Genomic DNA, 13,815 nt, shown 5'->3' with positions numbered 1-13,815 from the left:
TGTGCGCGTGCGCGCGCATATATGCATTATATTCAACCACATTTTTGAAAGCTGAAAATAAAATAAAGTCATTTGTCTTGCTTTGTTCATGTCACACTTCCACACAACAATTTAGATGCTTTACTTTCAGTAAGACATGCAATTACAATAATGGGGTGAAGCTAGCTGCACAGATGGACTAGCTGTTCCCATCTGCACTGAGGTCTGTGAGCAATTAACTAACTAGCTGAGGTAAACAGATAATGAACTATACCACTGATCCATGACACCCAGTGAAATCTTAGTCATAGGCATTTCTCAAGGCATTTTAACTCGCATACACAAATGTATAAACTATACTCGAACAACACATTACATTATATTTCAACAAGAGATGTACATAAAATGTACAGTACATAATAATAATATAATATTCATATATATATATATATATATATATATATATATATGAAGAGTTCAGATGCAAAAGCCTCTAAGTGCCATCTGAAATTTTCTTCTAGAATTATCATTTTTATCAAGCTCATATATTTAAGTTCAATCATTTCACTTAAATGGCAATGCAAATTACCTATTAATTGTCATTTAAGTGAAATTACTTAACTTAAATATACAAGCTTTATAAAAATGATCATTCTAATAGAAAATTTCAGATGGCACTTAGAGGCTTTTGCATCTGAACTCTTCATATATATATATATAAAAAAAGAATGCAAGTAAGATTATAATGTGACTAAAATCTTTTACGCAATCTCCCCCTCTACGCAGCTGCCCACCAAAAGGTCGCTGGCCAACTCTGGTACAATTGCTTTGCTTCAGTAGTCAAAGTTAATATCCTCTCACCCAAACAAATATGTGAGTCACTGTGCGGATGTCCACAGATAAAGCCAATATATTGTCAAAAGGACCCCAGGTCAAACCCCCTCCAGTGACTTGTAACATTTCAACTAATGGATTAGGCAAAATGAGAGCAGATGCAGCTGTCATGCCAGGCTGCCTGTCTGTGACACGGACCCGGCTTACTGTACTTACATGGAGCCATATTTCATATGGCTGGCATAGCTCTGCAGGGGACAAAGGCAAGTTGCGTATGTCAAATCACCTCCTTTATAGTTCATCCAAAAATGAGAATTCTGTCATTATTTTGCTTACGCTTATCTTGTTCGAACCTACACAATGTAAATTTTTTTTTTTCTGTGAAAATCTGCATGCAGCTCTTTTCCATTCAATGACAGTTCGGCTCCAAATATGACACCCAAAACTAACATGCTGTGAATGAGTCAGTGAGTTAAACCAGAGAACCGAATTGTTCTTTTTAATGAACTCTCCAACTCAAAGAATTCTTCAAAAATGATTTTTACATGAAGAAAAAAAAGGGGGTTGGAACAGCATGAGGAAGAGCAAATAATGGCTGTTGGATGAACTATTCCTTTACAGTTCAATGTCACAGGAAAATAAATAAATCAAGAAATGAACTGTAGCCAATATTACAGGTGAAGAAACTGGAAAACACAAGAGCGGACACGAGAAAAAGAGTATAAACAAAATTTTAGTTTAGTCTAGTGTCAGATCAGAGAAGACACTTCATATTTTATGAGCTACGTTCTCCAGATTCACCAAAACCTCACGTAAAAACTCCATACATGGCCTCCACAGGAAAACACACTTATGTCACAGCACATATGCAACACTGAATATTTTTAGCTCAACAACTTGCCACACTTGCATAATATATCATGGAGAGGAACCTCAGTGTGTGTGTGTGTGCGGGGGTCAGTGGGAGAGAAACTGACAAGTGTGAGTGGGAGACAGTAAAAGTGTTTTCACACATTCGACACCCACTCAAATAAACCGAGAATAAGCAATCATCCACCCTGAAGAGATCATAGCCACAACTGTCCTCGCCTCTGAGCACAGGCAACACCTCCACATGCTTCCTAATATCTGGCCCTGTAAGGGCCTCTGTCAAACCACAGTCTAGATTAAAAATACAGGAAAAGCTCACTCTGGCAAAGTAAACACTTAAACCGTGTGCTAATGAAAAGGGTTATTTATGGACAGGGCACAGCTAGGATGGATGTTGGCACACTAGCCTAGCATTTGAGGTTTAGTTTCTCAGCAGGGCATTGAGAAAAGAGGTGTATGAAGTCATTTATTCTCAGAAGATCATCTCTCTTAAAGAAAGAATTCAAAAGAAGTACAGTAATCTAAAAGTGTGGGATGTAAAGTAGTGGAAATGCTAGAAAGCTGGTGTGAATAAGCTAATCTGAGGGTCGTTAGTGTAAAAGTTTACCCAACAGGAAGAAAGGAGAGGTATGCAAGGCCTTTACACATGTGACCAGAACTAATGAGAAGTCCCGGGTGGGCTTTCTTTTAATACACACACACACACACACACACACAAAATGCTGTCATGGTTTCTAAAGGCAACAACATGATTTTAATATACAATTCTATCGTGGGAAATCTGGGATAGGTAGTGAATTAGCTAATTCTACATTTTCCTATGCAAAACGCTTGGGCATTTTGTTTCGAGTTGCTATGTGATTACTAGGGTGTTTTGGGAGGTTACTGGGGTGTTCCATATGATGACTTGCAAAAGTCTCTAATCCTGATCTAACCATAAGTATGAGCAATAGTAATACACAACTTATTAAGTTAACTTTTATCCCACTTGCATTAATTTCAATAACATGCAAATGGTAGTGAGTTAAAGGGTTCAGGAGGTGCTCCGTCCTGGTATACAGTACAGGCCAAAAGTTTGGACACATTACTATTTTTAATGTTTTTGAAAGAAGTTTCTTCTGCTCATCAAGCCTGCATTTATTTGATCAAAAATACAGAAAAAAAATGTAATATTGTGATATATTATTACAATTTAAAATAATTGGTTTTCAATTTATTATACTTTAAATTATCATTTATTTCGGTGATGCAAAGCTGAATTTTCAGGATCATTACTCCAGTCTATCACATGATCCTTTAGAAATCATTTTAATATGATGATTCATTATCAAAGTTGGAAACAGTTCTGCTGCTTAATATTTTTTCATAACCTGTGATACTTTTTTAGGATACTTTGATGAATAAAAAAAAGAAAAAGAAAAAAGAAAAGAAAAAAAAAGAAGCAAATGTTTTCAAGATAGAAATCTTTTATAACAACAATATACACTACTGGTCAGTAATTTGGGGTCAGTAATTTTTTTCTTTATTTTTTTTAAATAAATCAATAATTTTATTCAGCAAGGATGTGTTAAATTGATAAAAAGTGATAATAAAGAAGATTTATATTTAAAAAAATTGTTTTTATTTTGAATAAATGCAGTTCTTTTTAACTTTTTATTCATCAAATATATTAGGCAGCAGAACTGTTTCCAACACTCATAATAAATCAGAATATTAGAATGATTTCTAAAGGATCATGTGATTGACTGGATGTCACATGTGACACTGAAGACTGGAGTAATGATCCTGAAAATTCAGCTTTGCATCACCGAAATAAATGATAATTTAAAGTATAATAAATTGAAAACCAATTATTTTAAATTGTAATAATATATCACAATATTACATTTTTTTTCTGTATTTTTGATCAAATAAATGCAGGCTTGATGAGCAGAAGAAACTTCTTTCAAAAACATTAAAAATAGTAATGTGTCCAAACTTTTGGCCTGTACTGTATAGTGGGTCGAACTGACCTGAACTACAACAATCAAAAGAGCAGGCCAATTTCAAATCTCTTTGCAAGCTTTCATCTGTTTGCCAGACTTATTATTAGTGAGCATCTGATCTTCTAACCAATCCTCATGTTACTCGCTGTATGTCCAACAGCTTTGAGAAAACTGACCTCGCCGTGGCAGCACGGGCATAACATTAGAATCCAGAAAGATTTATCATGTTCTTTAATTTTTTTTTGCACCTCGAGGCTTTTTCCACATTCCCACATATCCTTTGTAAACAAACACTAAATATGATTTTTCTACTTCCCATTTTCCAGTTATGCATAATCTTCTATGTGTGGGCTTGGAAAGCATTACTTGGGTTAAGAAAACTATGACAGAAAAACCAGGGACCAAAAATGTAATGAAATATACAAGAATATTAGAAAAGGAGAATGTCTGATTATTTAGGCCTAGGTTTTACACATCACTTACCGATGAATTTCCATAATTTTTATATTTGAGATGAAAAAATATTTACAAAAAGGTTAACATTAGTTGTTCATTGTTAGTTCATGTTAACAATGTTAAAAAAATGAAACCTTATTGTAAAGTGTTACCATGAACATAACTAGTAAAATTCATATTCATTGACTTGATGATTTCATTCATTTCTATTACTTTTCCTTACCTGGAAACCACAATTTTAAATTCCATATGTCAATGTTTTATGATCCCTGTGTTATTTGTATGGAAACACAAGCTTGTGCGTGTAACATCATCTAGTTCAAATAGATCGACTTTCACAAACAAAACTGCCCCAACCATTAACGTGTACAAACTGAATTCGAATAAAGATGTCTTGTGATGCATTTAAAATTCCATTGCATAAACTCATTCTAGTTGAAAATATTATATTATCACAACATTGTACAACAAATATGAGGTTGCTTTGTGTTTCTTGGCTGAAGCATGAAACGGTGTCGATGTACCAGATCACTAAAATGTCTGGTTCAGTGCCTTATGGTTAAAAGTCATCTGAGCCCTCCTGCCACAACGAAACAGATTCATGAGCTCCTAAAATACATGCTCATTAAAAACTCTTGTACCTCACACCTTCCTCTCTGAGCACCATTTAACCAAGCATTAAAAAAGCTAACGCAACAGACCAAAAACTAGAATGCAGTGCACTATACAATCTTTCAGTTTTCACTCAGTGACACATATAAGTTGATGACACAGTACTGATCGAATCGGCTGACAGAATCAATATCACAGACCACAAGTTTAAATTACGAGACCAGTGTTTTAGGCGAAGCATTTGCACGAGAGGGCCAACCCTTCAGGATCTATGTCTGCTACCACCTGTTAACCCTGGCCAACACCCTCCAGACCAGTGGTTTCACGCTACAACCATCCCGTTCTGCTCCACACCACACTCCCATAGAACATGAGGTGAGGGGTTAATCTGATATTGTGCTGAAGGAAACTACAAAGCAGCGAGCAGATGGCCATCTTTGAACAAGGTTTCTGCTAAAATCACGAAAGCCAGAGATGGAAACAGGAGAAGCATTTTTTTTACTTAAACTGCAACATTTTTGGCTCGACGTTCACATCTTTGTGCAGATAATGAAGAGATAAAACAGCGCAAATGCACATGCGGGGTAAACTGAACCTTGAAGTGTTCCTCTATGGGTGGGTGTGGAAAAACCAATAAGGGATGGGTCAAATCAAATGAATGAGATATTATTGAATAATACGCTGACTTTTATCATTTGGACCTGAAAAAATTGCACTTAAGTTTACTTTGTTGGCCATACACAGATAAAGATGACGCTTTTACAGAGTAAGAAAAGTGCAATGAACAGCCAGCGAAAGTCCATCACAGTCGTTCCCACCACGTATCCATCTGCGAGATCCGGCAACTGTGGGAGTTTTTGAACTTCCTCATTTTTTCCTAAGAGTGGGTGGTTTGGGGTGGGGGGGGGGGGGGGGGGGGGGTTAGAGGGTTATGGCACCACATTAAATATGTACATGTACAGTTAGACTCTTGCTACAGCAGGTTTTTCTGAAGTCAAGCTATAGCCTAGATTACAACCAAGCTACAATCACATCTAAACGGTTTTTACAGTAAAATTCTACAGTAAAAACCTGTAAATTGGTTAACTGTAAGTTACCTAACCATATGAAAAACATTTTACTATATGTAATTTTACTGTAAAATACTGTCAAATGCACATTTTTCTATGTAACAGCTTTAAATTACTGTATAATTTACGGTAAAAAAACAGTAAAAGGATTACACACATTTATTGCAGTATTGCAGTGTTATGTGTTGTCTTTGTATGACCCTGAGTGAATGCCGTCTATATATTGGTCATGTTTTATGTTTTACCATATTTTTTTACTGTGAATTTCTAGTAATTTCAGGTGGTGTTATTTTACCATCAATTTAAGTTGATATATACATTTAAATGTAGATCTGTTAGTCTGACTTCACATAACCAGACTTGGGCCAGTTGCTTAGCCACTATGTTAAGACTGTGTCTTAAAAACTAGCCTAGTTCGTCCAAATAGCAGTTAATCAGTCTTACTTTTCCAATTCAAATTAGACCGATCTATCTTTTTATGTAACTTACTTAAAAAAAAAAAGTTAGGGCCAGGCTTAATGACTAATTTTTAAGAATAGTCTAAGCAGCTTATTCAACAGGCCCCAGACTGGTACAATTTCAGTCAGACAAACAGGCCTAACGTCGTCTAGTTCCAACAGATTTATTGTCGTTATCGAATTGATGCAACCATTAACCTGTACAGAAGGAATTATAATAAATAAGTCTCTTGTGACTTATTTAAAATTCCCCAGTACAATCTAAACTCATTCCAATATGACAATATTCACAACACTTTAAAATAAATATGAGGTTGCTTTGTGTTTCTTGGCTGAAGCATGAACGGTGCAAATGTACCAGATCACTGAAATGTCAAGTTCAGTGCCTTATGTTTAAAAGGCATCATATAGCCCTCCTGCCACTACGAAACACACAGATGAAGAATGCACCACAAGGCAACAGATGCTGGAGGCAGATTGATGACCTTCTAAAATACATGCTCATTAAAAACTCTTGTACTTCACACCTTCCTACAGCGGGTTTTTGTGTAGTTAAGCATTTCAGTTTCCATCTTTCTGGATATGGATGAATCCCAGCTTGAATCGCATTCACCGACTTCACAAAAACCAGGGCTGCCTTTCCCAAAAGCACTGTGAGTTAAGTTGATCATAGAGACCATTGGTGGCAACGGCTCTACGATCTACTTAGGCTTACGATGCTTTTTTGAAATGCAGCCCAGATCGGTACGATTTCAGTCAGGATAAAGTGTTCACATGACATTTTAAAAAAGACTGATTACTGCTGTAGTCTGACTGAAATCGAACTTTGAAAGTGCATGCAAACACATTTTGACAACTAGTCCAGCTGAGCACCGGGATGCAGTGGATCCATTTTCAAATGTGATCTGTTAGTATTAGTGAATAGACTACTTGCACTGAGCTTCGTGACGCACTTCCATTTTGGGTTTCTGTTTTACAACTCATTTATTTCCGGTTATGTATATTTCCCAATGTGCTGTAGTCACCTTGTTGACTAAACGCCACCTAAAATGATTGTCCGCAAGAGGATTTAAATTAATTTAAGGCACATTCAATCATTAAACTATTTTAAAAGACTATAATAAGAACACCCGCGCACAAGTAATCCGTATTACCAGTCAAATTCATTTAAACTGTAAACTAAACATGTATGAAATATGATCAGTAAGAGAAAAACACTGTTTATGGGAAGACGAGCGCTGGACTGCTGCAGGTTAGTGGGGAAATATATTCATTTATTATTCAAAATGTACAGAAAGAAAATATATTTATAGGAACATTTCAGCAGATTCAAGATAATTCATGTTATCGCAGAGAACATGATTCATTGTCTTAATAATTTGAAAGCCATAAAACGTAGTAATAATGCGCTTTTACCGCTGAAATCCCCAGAGCAAGTAGTTGTGCAAGTAGTCCATTACTGTTAAAGTGCACTCAGTATTTTTTTTCCTTTACTGACACCTACTGGCCTGGGTGTATGAATTTTTACTAACTGCTTTACATTGAAACTGTTTGTCTTGTTCCCTTCCCTTAGGACAGCTTTGTAAAGTAGGCTACTGGCTGAAAGCTCTGTATAAAGTAAACATATTATTAGAAACAGAAATAGAAGTACTTGCAATGTAGTCAAATGCATGCTGGTCAGATTAAGTCAAACATGGTAGGAAGGGATGGCCTGATCCATGTTGAATCTTTATCTAGAAGGCCGATATGTCTAGAATCTTCATATTATGTTAGTTTACATCCTTTTAATGATATTTCACATGCGCACCATTCATTACTTTAATTTTTTAATTTAGAAAAAAGGACTGAGTGCAGCTTTAAGTGCAGCTGTTCTTGACAGCAATCTCATTGGGATGATGATCTACAGGTTTCACAAAACCTGACCACCTTATCATAAATATACTGTAGGCTAATCTGATACACCAGAGTAAACATAAACATTAAAACAACAATTATGCAACAAAACAACCTCTTTCCAACTGCAACCTCATGCAGACTGAATGAGCTCCTCCATCTAAATAAAGCAACTACACATCAACATGACAATAGCCTACAGACTTAGACTACTGACAATTCTTGCTAATTCATGTAAAAATGTTCAGTATGCCTATATATAGGCTATATATATATATATATATATATATATATATATATATATATATATATAGATAGATATATATATATATATATATATATATATATATATATATATATATATAGAGAGAGAGAGAGAGAGAGAGAGAGAGAGAGAGAGAGAGAGAGAGAGAGAGAGAGAGAGAGAGAGAGAGAGAGAGAGACATTTAAGCGCCGTTTTCACTTAAACGCTCATATATTAAGCGTTCTTATATAAAGACACAGACATATTCAGGTATAAAAGGTGTTGGCAACTTCTGTGCCTCTGATATAATCTGCGTCTAAACATTTCATCAGCAGCAAAACACAGAAGTTAAAGTGCAGTAATAACAGATTAAATCTAACACGCAACAACAGAAAGTGTAAAATGCACAGCAGGTCTGAAAACAACAGAGTGTTATTATCTTCTTACCTGCATTTAAAGCGATGAAATCTTCTTTGGAAGAAAAAAACGCGACGCTTCCCCTTCAACAGACTCGCAGTGATTTGAATCCCGATTAATCCGCTCGAGCGAGGAGACTTTCAGTCTATAACTTCACCGGGAGCGCTTGTGCCCGACCCTGTAACGTTACACACGTGTGTGTGTTTGTCCCTCGCTGTCTGTCTCCACGCAATGAATGATTTCCTAAAACCTAATGAGTGAAATGAGTCCCAGTGTATTTTAGACGCTCAAACTCCGGGAAGCCCGTCTCTTGTCTATCATTCGCGGCTGTGCTCTGTGTGAATTCGGTGAGGAATAACGGGAGGTGAGCGTCAGTTCACAGTGGAGTTATTGTCCGCTAGTGCGACCCGGCGGCCGCTGATGGAAGAGGGCTGGGCTTCAGACATCGCCTAGTCCAAGTCCATACACGAGAGACACAAAAACAGCCGTGATTATTCATCTAAATGTTCTCTGAGAGTCTACACTTTTAAAAGTGCTGGTTGTTTGTTATGCAATAACGATCAAACAAAGACTTGTGTGTTTATTAATATAACATTTAAACAGAAACATGTTTGTTTGTTTGTTTGTTAATATAACATTTAAACAAAATTTGTTTGTTTGTTTGTTAATATAACATTTAAACAAAAACATGTAGGCTTATATTTGTTTCTTTGTAAATATAACATTAAAAAAAAACATGTTTGTTTGTTAGTTAATATAACATTTAAACAAAAACATGTAGGCCTATATTTTTTCTTTGCTAATATAGGCTATAATTTAAACAGAAACGTTTGTTTGTTTGTTAATATAACATTCTAAACAAAACATATTTGTTTGTTTTTAATATAACATTTAAACAAAAACATGTAGGCCTATATTTTTTCTTTGTTAATATAACATTTAAACCAAAACGTGTTTGTTTGTTTGTTTGTTAATATAACATTTAAACAAAACATGTTTGTTTGTTAGTAGCCTATAACATTTAAACAAAAACATGTAGGCCTATATTTGTTTCTTTGTAAATATAACATTTAAACAAAAACATGTTTGTTTGTTTGTTAATATAACATTTAAACAAACACATGTTTGTTTGTTAGTTTGTTTGTTAATATAACATTTAAACAAAAACATGTAGGCCTATATTTTTTCTTTGTTAATATATAATTTAAACAGAACCATGTTTGTTTGTTTGTTAATATAACATTCTAAACAAAACATATTTGTTTGTTTTTAATATAACATTTAAACAAAAACATGTAGGCCTATATTTTTCTTAGTTAATATAACATTTAAACCAAAACATGTGTTTGTTTGTTTGTTTGTTAATATAGCATTTAAACAAAACATGTTTGTTTGTTAATATAACATTTAAACAAAAACATGTTTGTTTGTTAGTTTGTTTGTTAATATAACATTTAAACAAAAACATGTAGGCCTATATTTTTTCTTTGTTAATATATAATTTAAACAGAACCATGTTTGTTTGTTTGTTAATATAACATTCTAAACAAAACATATTTGTTTGTTTTTAATATAACATTTAAACAAAAACATGTAGGCCTATATTTTTCTTAGTTAATATAACATTTAAACCAAAACATGTGTTTGTTTGTTTTGTTTGTTAATATAGCATTTAAACAAAACATGTTTGTTTGTTAATATAACATTTAAACAAAAACATGTTTGTTTGTTTGTTAATATAATATCTATCTATCTATCTATCTATCTATCTATCTATCTATCTATCTATCTATCTATCTATCTATCTATCTATCTATCTATCTATCTATCTATCATCTGTCTGTCTACTTGTTTATTTCACATTCACTTATATCAGCTTATATCATTGCCAATTTAGGTCTTCTTAACACTTACAATGTGAAATGGAAGCCTCATTCAACTTTATAGAGGGGCTGACAGGGACAAGGTCATGTTTGGCCTAACTATCAATCCAAACAATGAAACTGAGTGTAAATGCCAAATAAAAAGTGTAGGAAACAAAACTGCAGAATATTTTAAATCAGTTGATTTATTTGGGAAATGTTATAAGTCAACCTTTATTTTTTAATTGATTTAATTATGATTTAATTATCTATTATTTTAAATATTATACCTTTGCCTGTATTTGTATGTGTGGAACAGCCAGAGAGAAGAAGAGCCATGTTGAGTGTATGGGCTCATGGTCACACAGATGGTGGGTGTGTTGAGTAGGTGTTTGTTTGAGTGGGTGTGTCTGTGCGGTGGGAGTTCACAGTGTGCCAAAGAAAGAACACACAAACACATTCATGAAAACACACCCAATCGTGCCACACCTCTCGCCCAGCATCACAGTCCTGCGACCAATCCCTATTCACCTCACAGTGGGCATCACAAAAACACAACCAATCTCTTGTCACCTCTGTGCCTCATGGGCAGTCGTCTCCCCCACACCTTCAAAGTAAACCGACATCAAGGCCTCACTCTTTTCCACAAACACATCATGTTTATTTGACCATATCACACTGGTTTAATTGCTTTGAAAATAACTGTGTAATGGTGTACGTTTTGAATACGTGTGTTGCAGTTATGGATACTTTCTGAGTACATATCAGACGTGACAAAGAGACCTAAAGCCAAGATTGATTTCTACTTATATATTATATATTTACAATCCTCCCTAAAATGGCATTTACTTACTAAGCGTTACCTGACTGAGCTGAATTGGAAGGACAAACACTCTGTTCAAACACCTAAAGAGAAAAGAGAAAAGAAAGAAATGAATCTCACCTAAAACTTGTAATGCTGCCTACAACCAGAAGAGGCCACTGTTGGTCAAATATTCAATTTATTATTGTAGCATAGGTCCTAATTAAACACAGCCGACTTTTAGACACTATTCAATTCTTTGTCTAAAAAGACTACATATATTGTTGTATCACTATTTACTAGGCCTACATTGAATATTATGATTATGATTTTTAAGCCCAAATAAGTTGATATTTTTCTCAATTTTACATTAATGGGGAATGCTGGTTTTACAATGGTTTCCATTTTTGATAACTTGCGACCTATATAAGTTATTATAATGTAATTTGACATTGATATATTGACATTGACTTGAGAAAAAAAACACCTGTGTGAAACACAAAACAGTTCATGAAGTTCATAACAGGAAAAAACACAACAATATCAAACCATTCTTTTGTAAAATTTTGCTAATTTAAACAATTGTAATTATGTAATTAATATATATATATATATATATATATATATATATATATATATATATATATATATATACACTACCGGTCAAAAGTTTTAGATCGGTAAGATTTTTAATGTTTTTAAAAGAAGTATCTTCTGCTCACCAAGGCTGCATTTATTTGATTAAAAATACAAACAAAAACAGTCATATTGTGAAATATTATTACAATTTAAAACATGTAAAATAAAAATAAAATAAATCAATACTTTTATTCATCAAGGATGAGTTAAACTGATCAAAAGTTACAGTAAAGACATTTATAATGTTAGAAAATATTCTGTTTTAAATAAATGCTGTTCTTTTGAACTTTCTATTCATCAAAGAATTTTGGGAAAAAAATTGTACACAACTGTTTTCAACATTGAAAATAATAATGAATGTTTTTTTTAGCATAAAGTCAGCATATTAATGATTTCTGAAGGACCATGTGACACTGAAGACTGATGCTGAAAATTCAGCTTTCATCTGAGGAATAAATTACAGTTTAAAATATATTAAAATAGAAAACAGTCATTTTAAATTGTCATAATATTTCACAATATTACTGTTTTTTTTATTGTTTTTTATCAAATAAATGCAGCCTTGGTGAGCAGAAGAGACTTCTTTTAAAAACATAAAAAATCTTACAGATCTAAAACTTTTGACCAGTAGTATATACAGTATATATATATATATATATATATATATATATATATATATATATATATATATATATATGTATATTACAATTTTCTTTAATCTTCTTAAACAACCTGCCCCAAAAACCTTCATTGTCATTGAGGTACTACAAAAATAAGACTTTTTTTTTAATTCACAAAAAAAATGCTGTTATAATTTTACATGAATAAGAGTCCATTTATCCAAAGTCGCTTTGGATAAAGTGTCTTCTAAATGCATTAAATAGGATTTTATATCCATAAACATTCATATTTACATTTACTGCATTTAGCAGACACTTTTCTCCAAAGCGACTTTCAAAAGATCCAACAATATTCATAACATATAAATGCCAGGTTTTTAGTTAACCAGATTAGGAAGCAAGCTAGAAAAGAGGAGAAATGCAGAAAAGTGAATGTGTGTGTGTATTTGTTTTATATGATACATGTTTTTGCGTGTTTGAATGCTTGTGGAAGTTCTCTGCCTTGAAGAACTGACCTTTGACCTTCTGTGAGAGAGTCTATTTATTCCCCTGAAATCCAGTGTTTTCTTACACACTGAAGCCAGAAGAAGAGGAATCTGCAAACACCACCTCTGTTTGATGTAACACCTGTATGTGGAAAACACATGTAGCTGAATCACCTCAGAATTGACCCATTGCTAAACCCCGCCTTATAAATCCTTTCTGACAAACCCTACCTTGGCAAATGCTGGATCTTGTCAAATGTGTCTTCCTTTGTGAACGACATGAGCGCGAGAGTAAATGAAACAATTTTCAGTTTTCAAATGACCAATGAGCCAATTTTTGTGCAGCTTGAACTAATGTTTCCCAGAACCTCATGACTCTCTTGACAAATAACAATGAGTCATATTATCTGAAGCAATGCCAACGTAGGCCTGTGTGGGACTGATGATGATGATCATCATCATCACGGCACACTTTACCCTATGCCAGCAGTGAATGTCATCTCTTCATGTCTTGTCCTTTGCTCATTTGCTCTATGGTCATGCTGGATGTCATACATTAGTCTCCGCCTCAAACATCACACACTCCGCC

At 34.0% G+C, this 13,815-nt stretch overlaps 1 protein-coding gene across 2 annotated transcripts in view; it reads right to left on the bottom strand.

Annotated features, from left to right (window-relative positions):
* The window catches only part of plxnb1a (plexin b1a), a 77,321-nt gene extending 68,097 nt beyond the window's left edge, over positions 1-9,224 (bottom strand). For both annotated transcript variants that reach the window (XM_079849447.1, XM_079849448.1), the window contains exon 1: positions 8,849-9,224. The gene's annotated coding sequence lies outside the window, so the exon portion shown is untranslated. The remainder of the gene's footprint in view (positions 1-8,848) is intronic.
* Positions 9,225-13,815: the final 4,591 nt, after the last annotated feature.

Source organism: Squalius cephalus (assembly GCF_949319135.1).
Source record: "Squalius cephalus genome assembly, chromosome: 18".
Lineage (NCBI taxonomy): Eukaryota > Metazoa > Chordata > Actinopteri > Cypriniformes > Leuciscidae > Squalius > Squalius cephalus.
Note: the sequence above shows the minus strand (reverse complement) of the source record. Positions and strands in the feature narration are given on the sequence as shown.